Source organism: Lactuca sativa, chromosome 2 (assembly GCF_002870075.4).
Source record: "Lactuca sativa cultivar Salinas chromosome 2, Lsat_Salinas_v11, whole genome shotgun sequence".
Classification (NCBI taxonomy): Eukaryota; Viridiplantae; Streptophyta; class Magnoliopsida; order Asterales; family Asteraceae; genus Lactuca; species Lactuca sativa.
The window spans coordinates 183,476,795-183,488,722 of NC_056624.2; positions in this window are offsets into that span (position 1 = coordinate 183,476,795).

Genomic DNA, 11,928 nt, shown 5'->3' on the forward strand with positions numbered 1-11,928 from the left:
TATACTCAACCCTATCTTAGCACCCTCAGAAGGGTAAAAGACCATTTTACCCCTCTCTTGGCTTAAAGGCCACATTGTTGACCAAACCATAAAAGTCAACAAAAGTCATTGGTCAAACTTTGACCCGACTCGTCGAGTGCACTTGGGCGACTCGACGAGTCTACACATGTCCACTAACTCTTTAGTCCCGCTTGGCACGTCGAGTTTCTCCCCTTGCTCGACGAGTCACACCTGGCATGAATTGTGGGGCCATCCCGACTCAACTTGCCAAGTCTCAAGAACAACTCGGTGAGTTGCGCCTTGAAATCCAGTCCCCTAATCCCCCTCTGACTCACTGAGTTATTTCTCCAACTTGGCAAGTCTACTCACCGAGTGATTTACGGGAAACCCTAACCCTACTCGCTGAGTCGTTCTTCAGACTCGGCGAGTTCATGCCATGCAGAAACTCCTTTGACCTCCTAAGGTCAGATCTGTTCCTTAAATCCATAGATCTGACCTTCCCAAGCATGATAATCACGTAAAGTTCAGACCTTGACGCTCATATAACATCTAGATGGTCTCACTTGATGATTTAGCCCCAAAAATAACATCCTAAGCTCATGACTCCCAAAATAACTCATAAAGCTCCAAGGGTTAAGGTCTCTGGACCTCTTTGAGTCCAGATCCAAAGAATAAACTTGAGAAGGGACCAATTGCTCCACATATCCATCCGCTAAAGGGGTTAGAAAACCCTAACTCTAAGAATCAACACCATATTTGAAGAAGGTCCGAATAAATACCTCAAGATGAAGTCTATGAACTCTGAAGTCACCAGAATCGCACCTCCTTCAGCCTCCTCTTGCCTTGGTCACCTCCTTCTTGCAATTACACCAACAAAATGATCAAGAATGGCCTCTCCTTCCTCACAAACGCTCTAGATCTCTTAGGGTTTCTCTCTAGGGTTTGGTAGCTGCAAATGACGGCCCTAAGGGCCTTTAAATAGGTCCCAAACCCAAGAAATTAGGGTTTCATTAAACAACGTGGACTCGCCGAGTCCACTCATGAACTCGCCGAGTCCACTCATGAACTTGCTGAGTCCAGCTGTGAACCCGGGTAAGAATCCGCGACCATATTCGGCGAGTTTAAACACCAACTCGCCGAGTCCCCTCCCAACCTCCAAAAATAAAGGAATAAAATAATATACCTGGGAATCCGGGTGTTACACTCTTCCTGGTCCCAAAGTTACAACTTTATCCCTTAGGCTTCACATGGATCGACTCTTCCAACCCTAGGGACTACAAATGACAAATTAATAATAGAAGAGAGGAATTGGAAATACCTGCCAAATCTTGGGATGATACAAATCTCCCCCACTTGACCTAGACTTCGTCCTCGAAGTCTGGTGTAGCAAATAGATCCGGATAATGCTTCCGTATCTCGGACTCTGACTCCCAAGTCCACTCGGATCCTTTTCGATGCTGCCATTGTACCTTTACCAGAGATATCTCCTTGTTGCACATAACCTTTATCTTCCTCTCCAATACATCCACCGACTGCTCCACATAATTTAGGCGCTCGTCAACCTGAATGTCATTTAACGGCACTACCGCATCCTCGTCCAATATGCACTTCCACAGATGTGAAACGTGGAAAGTGCTATGAATCTGACGGAGCTCCTCCGGAAGATCCAGTCTATATGTCACCTTGCCAACCATGGCAATAACCTGAAATGGTCTAATGTATCGAGGACACAACTTCCCCCTCTTCCTAAAGCGAAACACACCCTTCCAGGGTGAGACCTTCAACAATACCATGTCGCCAACCTGAAACTCCAACTCAGATTGGCGCCAGTCGGCGTAACTCTTCTGCCGACTCTTAGCAGTCTGCAACCGCTGTCTGATCTGCTGAATCCTCTCGGTAGTCTACAGAACTACCTCTGTCCGTCCCATCACCCTGTCACCAATCTCACCCCAACAGACTGGGGTGCGACATCTCTGTCCATACAACAACTCATATGGTGGAGCAAGAACACTGGAATGAAAGTTGTTGTTGTAGGAGAACTCTTCAAGAGGAAGGTAGGAGTCCTATCTCCCACTGAAGTCAATAACACATGCTCTCAGCATATCCTCGAGAGTCTGTGTGGTTCGCTCACTCTGGTCGTTTGTCTGCGGATGATAGGCTGTACTGAAATGCAGTCGTGTGCCCAATTCCTCGTGGAACTTCTACCAGAAACGGGAGGTGAACCGAACATCGCGGTCTGAGACAATAGAGACCGGTACCCCATGGCGAGCAACGATCTCATGGATATACAATTCGGACAGCTTCTCGGCCGGTGAACTCTCCCGTATCGCTAAAAAGTGGGCGTTCTTGGTCATTCGATCCATGATGACCCAAATAGCATCGAAGCCCCTAGCCGTCATTGGTAGCTTGGTGATGAAATCCATCGTGATCTGCTCCTATTTCCCCATGTGAATCTCCATAGGCTGTAGCTGACCATACGGCCTCTGATGCTCGGCCTTGACCATCCAGCATGTCAAGCACCTCTTAACGTACCATGCGATCTCCCTCTTCATGCATGGCCACCAGTAACTCAATCGCAAATCTTGGTACATCTTGATGGCTCCCAGGTGAATAGAGAAACGAGACTTATGAGCCTCCTCCAACACAATCTGTCTGACCCCACTAGACATCAGAACCCAGGCCCGAATGCAACGGGTCAACAATGCCTGACTATCCTGCACAGACGTGGTGTTCTTACCCCTAATCCTCTCAAGCTTAAAATTCTCCTGTCGCATACCCTCAACCTAAGCTTCCCTAATCAAGCTCACAAGTGGAGAATCCAATAATATCCTCATACATGTCGCTGGAGTAGAAGATCCAGCTGACTTGCGGCTCAGAGCGTCCGCAACCACATTCGCTTTACCCGGATGGTAAAGGATCTTGCAGTCATAATCCTTGACTACGTCCATCCACCTGCGCTGCCTCATGTTCAGGTTCGGCTAATCCATGATGTGTCTCCGACTCTTGTGGTCCGTGCATATGGTATAACGGACCCCATAGAGGTAATGTCTCTAAATCTTGAGATCGAATACCACCTCTCCTAACACCAGATCATGAGTAGGGTATCTCATCTCGTGCAAATTCAGTTTTCGGGATGCATATGCTATCACCCGTCCTCTCTGCGTAAGGACTGCACCCAACCCGGTGATCTATGCATCACAAAATACTACAAAATCCTCAAATCCCTCCAGGAGTGTCAACACTGGTGCCTCTCAAAGTCGCAGTCTCAGTGTCTCGAATGCAATCTGCTGCTCAGGGCCCCACCGAAAATCAACCCCCTTCCTCGTCAGACGAGTGAGAGGTACCACAATCTTGGAGAAATCCTATGAATCTCCGATAGTACCCTGCCCATCCCAAAATGCTCCTGATATAGGAGGGAAATTTTGGAACCTTCCACTGCATAACGGCCTCGATCTTGGCCACGTCAACCAAAATCCCCTCCTGGTTAACGAGATGTCCAAGGAACCAAACCTCTCGTAACCAAAACTCGCATTTCGAGAACTTGGTATAAAGTCGTTCTCGCATCAAGACTCCTAATAGCTCCCGAAGATGCTCCTCGTGCTGCTCCCTGGTCTTGGAGTACACCAAGATATCATCTATGAACACGATGACCGAGCGATCGACCATCGGTCTGAAGACCCGATTCATCCGGTCCATAAACACTGTCGACACGTTCGTGAGCCCAAACGGCATCACCACGAACTCGTAATGTCCATAATGAGTCTGGAATGTGGTCTTCTCCACGTTCTCCTCCATAACCCTGACCTGATGGTACCCAAACCTTAGGTCTATCTTGGAGAACCAAGATGCCCCCTGCAACTAATCGAAAATATCATCTATCTTCGGGAGTGGATAACGTTTCTTCATCGTCAACTTGTTCAACTCCCGGTAGTCGATTCACATCCAACATGAGCCATCCTGCTTCCTAACGAAGAGAATTGACGCTCCCCACGGAGAACTACTTGGACGAATGAACTGCTTGCCCAATAGTTCCTGCAGCTGTGATGATAACTCATGCATCTCTGGTGGTGCCAATCGGTACGGCGCCTTGGCGATAGGGGCCGCACCTAGCACTAGGTCGATCCTAAACTTGACCTTCCTCTCCGGAGGCACTCCGAGTAACTCCTACGGAAACACATCAATGAACTCTCTGACAACCGGAACATCTGAAACTAAAAATTGATCCTTGACTCGCATATCCACCACATACGCTAAATAACCCGCACACCCGTGCTGAATATACTGTCAAGCCTTGGCGACTGAGCAGAACCCTGAACCCAACCTGATGCCCTCGCCGAAGATAACTAGTTCTCCCCCACGTGGGGTTCGAACTACCACCCGCTGACCCTCGCAGTCGATCATAGCACTGAAGCGACAAAGCCAGTCCATACCTACAATCACACATACATCCCCCATAGGAATCGGAATCAAGTCTATCGGGAAAGATACCCCGAAGATCTCTAACATGAAACCCCGATAGACTGAAGAATCGGAAATCCCGAGTTCGTTGGCGATAGAGACTCGCAACAGAGACTCTAACCCTCTTACTGGCAAACCGAACTCCTTACTGAATGACTGAGAGACAAACGACCGACTCGCCCCCGAGTCAAATAATACCACAGCAGGTAAGGAGTTCACTAAGAATGTACCAGCAACCACATATGGTTCTGCCCTGGCCTCCTCTACTGTAAGCTGGAAGGCGTGTCCCTGAGCCCTCGGGGGCCCTGCTCTACCTTGACTCCCGTCAGTATTCCTCAGTGTAGCCGGTGCTAGAGCCTGTGCCGGCCTGCCAGCGAGCTATGGACAGTTGGTCTTCACGTGACCAACCTGATGGCAGTGGTAGCAGATCCTCATATCTTGTATCGGGGCTGGCTGTCAGCAATCCCTCACAAAGTTCCCTTCCTTGCCGCATTTGCAGCGCGCACTATCATATCTATAAACCCCCCGAGTGACCCTTCCCGCACTTGCCACAAGTGCGGCCGTGCTGGCCTCCCGACCTAGAATCAGCGGTCGTAGATTGCTTTGGCGCCGGCTGTGAATGCGTCAGGGCCTGCCTCTACTCCCGTAACTATAACTCGATCTCAAGCTCATGCCGCCTAGCGGCCTCCTGTAACTCCAACAATGTATCACAATGTTGGGTGGCTACAAACTGACGAATGTCAGTGTTGAGCATGCTCAGATAACATGTCATCTGAGCCTGCTCAGAAGCAAACTCCGGGCAAAACATCTCCATCTTAGTGAACATACGGGTGATGTCCGTCATCATCTCCACACCCTGCCTCAAATCCAGAAACTCGTATACCAGTCGCTCACACTCAACCCGTAGAATGTAGCGAGCACAAAACATATCCCTGAACTGCTCCCAAGTATCTGCAACTCTCTGATCATTAGTGTAGGACCCTGTCATCAACCTCCACCGGTCCTTTGCCCCGGACCTCAGCAAGTTCAAGGCACATCTGACCTTCTGGTCAACAAGCCATGAACATGTGAAGAAACTTCCCTCCAAATCGGATAGCCACTTCATGGCTATAATCGGGTCCTGAATCATCTCAAAAGTCGGGGGCTTAATGTTATTAAAGTCCCGGTACTGAAAAGCCCGACTGGCTCCTCCCCCTGCCGTCGTTACAACTGTTGAAGCTGCTGTGGCAGCAGTCTCAGCAATGGCTGCATAACGATTATCAAAGTACTCAACCATGACGGTCTTAATAGACCCAAACATCTCCGACAACTGTGTCCGGAACAGAGTAGCAACCTCATCATGCAGGATCTCTCGAATCTTGGCATCTAGCTCATCCGACCTCATCTGACCAATGACCTTGGGCACTACTGGTCCCTCTTGACCGCCATCTCCTGATCCTGATCCGAATCTAGTCACAAATCGTCTAGCAACCAGCATGCTGAAAATATACCAAGAAGATATCAGACATTCCATATAATAATCCGGGAACCAACTCCGAACAAATCCCTAGGAGTTGTGACTTCCTTGCTACGCGTATGGGTCATGTGCTTTCAATAGTATGGGCCCATACTACCTTCCACACCTACCCATATTTGTCTCAAGTATCATCACCATGCCCTAACAATATACGTAAGCATGGCGCCCACTTAATCCTCACTCCTAGAGGAAAGCTAAATATCTCATAACTGGCCTACTGACCCCGCACAACCCACCCATGAAACTTCCACCAACCCTGCAGCACTCGTGTATGCTAGCCGTACATAACGCTGGACCCTATAGACTTTCGAATACCTGATCCTATCCTAATCCCTTCATCAAACAATAACAAGAAACAAGGCCAAACCAAACATTCTCAGGCTATAAGATCTTAATTATGTACAACCGTGATGCATACACTAAGCAACTGCAGTAATGATGTCAATTTCATATAAGGAAAAACCCTAGGCTACCAGTCATCATATAATTAGGCAATTCCTGAAGATCCCTAGCCTAGTACTAGCGTGTTGTTTTAATATATCACAAAATTAAATAATCCGTAAGTTATTTTGGGGTCTACTTACAGACTCCGGTTGATCGTACACTTGCATCCTCCTTTAGTATTTTGAAAACCATTTGAAAAAATCATTTTAAAATCTTGTCCTTAGTTTGAGACTAGATACACACGAGTGTTTCCTCCAATTCACTCAAAACAAGGCTCTGATACTAACTTGTAACACCCATAAAATTCATGACAATTTAAAACTTTTTTAAATCATTCAAAACCATTAATTATTACAATTTTTTTTAAAAATGTTTTCGTGTCAAAGTATCCTAGAATCAAATCATAAAAATATAAGGAGGCGCACGATCATGTCTTTGCCTTCCCGCAATCATCAAAAGTACTTGAAACAAAATCAACAACTCTAAGCCCGAAGCTTAGTGAGTTCCCCCAAAATACCAATGCCATACAGTCATAATCATATCATAGCAAATAAACAACATGCATAACGAGCCATCAGCCTGACTGGACCGCCTCGTAGGGCCATCAATCTATATGGACCGCTCTCCGAGCCATCATCATGTCTGGACCGCCTCGTAGGGCCTTCAGCCTATCCAGACTGCTCGCTGGGCCTTCAGCCTGACTAGTATACCCTAACCGAGTCTACAGTCTATCCGGTCCGCCCTGGGTATGTTGGTGCAAGAACAAAGCATGACCGCCTTAACCCAACCCCCAATCAAACAATCATGTGCACATAAATATCATATGCTAACTAGCATGTACAAATAGTCATATAGATCTAACATATCACTAACACAGTATCATCCTATAACCAGGATACCGACCTAACTGGTCACTAACATATCATCGTCCTATATACCAGGATACCGACCTAACAGGTCACTAAGCATATCATCGTGCAATAAACCCGTATACAAATCCGAAAAGGGTTGACATTGGTGCCTTAGACCCTGTTGATATAGTGAGAAGAACTCACCTCACAAGTAATGTTGAATTGGACTAAAAATCTCCGATCGCTGTCTCACCGAAAATCCCGAACTATCCAAAACAACGAATGCTAAGTCAACACATGAGATATCAATCTTAACTAAGGGTCCACATATTCGATTTTGCCTTTTCGCTAATTTGGGCCAAGGCCCAATATCAAATTCACTATCCAAAAGTCCATATACATAAGGCCCATTATTGGCTCCATTTTCCTAATTGGGCCCCAACTCCCAATCGGGCCTCATTTTAAGATCTATTACCACTAATGGCCCAAAACACATTTATTCAGAAAGCCCAGCAAGGCCCATGTCAAACTGGCCCAAAAAGGCGTCCAACATCGAAGCCCAAGTCGTCCAAAGCCCAACAGAGGGCGTACTCCTCTGGTACGCTTGGCGTACTTCCGTTTTGCGTTGACCACCATCGGGGTGGTTGACTCAGTACACTGGGCGTATAGAAATTACGCGGGGCGTACACAAGGTTTCACCAAAACCCTAATAAGTGCTTAATGGCTTAAGCACTTAAGCCTAAACTCCAGATCCATCGACCAAATGTGCCTTAGAACCATAAAGTCTTGAACTTTAAGACTTTGGACGTCCAGAAAGTTCTTAATACATGGTCTTAATCCATTAAGACCTTTCTACTACATGCATGGGGCACTTTTAGCCATCGGGACATCATTTTTATCACTTAGGACCCTTTCTAGGGTCTGAAAGGACAACTTATCTCGTTCAAAACATAACATGCACCAACTTGGGACTTTTAGGACAAGAAATGGTTTCATAAAGCTAGCGTGGCAAGATCTACATTATACAAGCTTAAAGGTTGGAGCTTTTTACCTACTTGAGCTTCTAGAGCACAAAGAAACCTCAGATCTACAAGCTTGTCTTCCTTCTACAACTTTGATGCAACACTTTCTTCTCCAACTACTCAAAACACACACTTTTAGCTCACACTCTCACGAAAGGGGTTAGGGTTTGGGGAAAATGGCTCTAAGTTATGGAGGTTGAAATGATGGAGGGTTTTGAACTCATAAGGATGTTTATATAGCACCCAAACCCTAAATATTAGGGTTTCCATCTGACGTGAGTACACTTAGCGTACACAAGTGTACGCCCAGCGTACTAGGGCGCGCGTATTATGCTCAGAGTACCTTATGTAAGCTTAGCATACTCTTCTTGATTCCAAAGTTGCAACTTTATCCCTTAGGCTTCACATGGATCAACTCTTCCAACCCCATGGACTACACATGACAAATTAATAATAGAAGAGAGGATTTTGAAATACCTACCAAATCTCGGGATGTTACAAGCAATGACCCTTCAATCAATCTCGACTTCCACCCAAAATACGACCGAACACTTGGATTATGCTATACAAGCAATGACCCTTGAATCATCCCACTAATGACTACCGACATGCAAAAGACATACAACAATTCTCGAAGATATAACCCTCAACATCAGAGATTAGACCAGATATATCGCTTACCCAACCCATAAAACAATCTAAGCAACATAAATACTGATAGCAACCGAAGGAAAACAAAAGATACATAACTGAAATATCACCTGCTGACACGGTCAAACCTGCTACGCTTGTGGCAACCCATACTCCTGAAGCGACAAATTCCATCGAACGCAGGAGCTCCACGAGCACGAAACTCTTGGAAAGAAAGAATGTGAGCTCTAATGATCGCCATAACTTCAGCACAGAACGCTCCCAAGCACTCATCCAAGATCTCCAAAAACCCCCTCTTTGACCGAACTAAAGATTACAGGAGTCTTCTCCAAAACACCATGGCCAATCTCCTGACGAAATAAATTCATGTGTCTGCTCACTAGTCAGCTTAGTACCCTTACCTGAGCCGGAATCAGAACTTAAACCTTCTTCTGGAAGCCCATCGCAAACCGAAATGCAATCTTACAGAATATCATAACATACTCAAGAATCCTCTTCCCCAAGCTTCTTAGGTTCTCCAAGACTTTCCCCGATTTGAGTATGGATCCTATGCTTTCAGTAGTACGAACCCAATACTACCTTCCACACCTACCCATACTTTCCTCGATGATCATCCTAAACCTCTAAGTCAACCACTCCACTGATGCACTACTACTCACTAAACATCAATACAACACCCGTCGAAGCACTTCCTAGGCTTCCCCATAGGTTCCTGACTTCACCCTGCCATCAGCTGTTGAAGAACTCCTCATAATGCCAGTCATCCACCTCATGAATACCGACATATTCACTTAGTATCTGACTCCCATCATCAAAGAGTTCCACAAAGCACAAAACAATCCACACTCGTGCAGTAACACTCCAATCTATAGAACTATCATAGCTCATTTAACCTACACACTACCACTGATGCAAGAAATTCCACCCTTACTATCAGTTGCCTTATGCATGCAAATTATACACAAAGCATGATCAAATAGACTGTTGAATTGTAACACCCATAAAATTCAAGCCAATTTAAAACTTTTTAAAACATTTAAAACCATTAAGTTATTACAATTTCTTTTCAAAGTAGGTTAAACATCAGAGGATCCCCATAATCAAATCATGAAAGGATAAGGAGGTGCACGATCACGCCTTCGCCTTGCCGCGATCATCAGAAGTACCTGAAACATAATCAACAACTTTAAGCCTGAAGCTTAGTGAGTTTCCCCAAAATACCAACGCCATACAATCATAATCATATCATATAAACAAACTGTTGGATTAGTGTCTAAGTCCATAACTATTTTGGTATGTACTTGACCCGATGGTGCATGGTCCTTTTGGGTTGCCTTCACTAAAGCAACTTGATAGGATGAATTATGGAGAGAGAGGATTAACTATGATTTATTAATATATTATAAGAATAATATATTAAAGGAGAAATCATATTGTTTAATTAATATTAGTCAAGAATTAATGAGAATTAATTTTGTGGCTAAAAGAGATTAATTAAACTTAAGGGACTAGAACTATCAATTGGGTGATAGTTGAATGTTGGGCTAATGGACTCCATATTAGAGGAGTGAACGAATTCTATGGGGAAACCCATTAGAGATCGTCCGAGGCTTATTAGGAGGGAGTCCATGGGCTGCTTAGGGCCTAAGCAGTCAAATTAGGGTTTCCTTGTTAGATAACCCTAATAGCCTCACTATTTAAGGACCCTTAGGGAACCAAAAACGTGGGGAACTGATTCCTTAGTGTTTCTAGATGGTTTTGGATGCCTCTCCTCTTCTCCTTCTTCATCCTCTTGCTATTGGTGTTGTGAGCCATTAGAGGAGTGACACTTGTGACTCTAAGCTTTCCGAAGCCAATTACAAGGAGGATTTGAGATTGATATTGCTACAAAACAATCAAGGTAAGATCTGAACCTTATTCTTATGTTAATATTGATTATCACATGCTAGATATAGGGTTTAAAGTCTTGGATGAATGCATGTACAATAGAGAAATCTAGATCCAAGCATTAGGGTTTGCATGAGCACATAGGATGTTCTTATGGCCAAAACCCATCAGTGGTATCAGAGCCTTGATTGGTTTCTATTGTATTGATACTTTGTGTTTCATTCATGCTTAGAAAATCGTTTTTTTGCTCCTCTGTCTGACAAACTCGTCGAGTCCCAAAGTGAATTTGTCGAGTAGGATGAACTCAACGAGTACCTATGGGAACTCGGCGAGTCATGCTGCCAGAAAGAGGGTTTCTCGGGACTTCATGCCTATTTTGGTGTGGGATAATTGCCAAATTGTTTTTAATTGATAAATTACGAATTTTATTGATATTGGATGATTATCCTTACCAAAATAAAAGATAATTTCAAATCAATCAAATGTTTACTTCCTTATATGATAAATGTTATTTTTTTTGGATTATTTGATCATTATCTTGCATGAAATTGAAATAAGTCATAATTAGATTATTACCAATCAATTGTTTAATTGCCTTATTTTTATTTTGATCTAATAGTTTTGAAATGTTTAAATACTTGCCCTTAAGTTTTGGAATTTAAATTTTAATTAAAAAGTTTAATTTTAAAATGTTAAATTCTGAAACCCTAATTTTTGAAAAAGTTCAAAATTGCACCCCTTATGGTTTTATTAAATTAATTAATTGTATAATTAAAAGAGAGTTAATAAATCCACAATGATATGATTTACATTTAATTAAATTAAAAGTGTAATTTCTTAAATCAGACCACCTAGTATTTTAAAAGTATAAAATACACCCTTGTACTATATATAACATTGAAAGTCTAATATTGTATATGTATAACTTAAACTGCTAGTCTTACCGTTAGTAGGCCTCATTCACGAAGCCAATCTATAAGGAGGGTATAAGGTTATGGCCTATAAAATGGTCGTTTAATGGGTGTCCATTCTCACCTACCGCTTCCTTGATTGGTGGAGGGTCGTTAGCCGAACGGGTAGGATAGGGCAAACCCTTTAC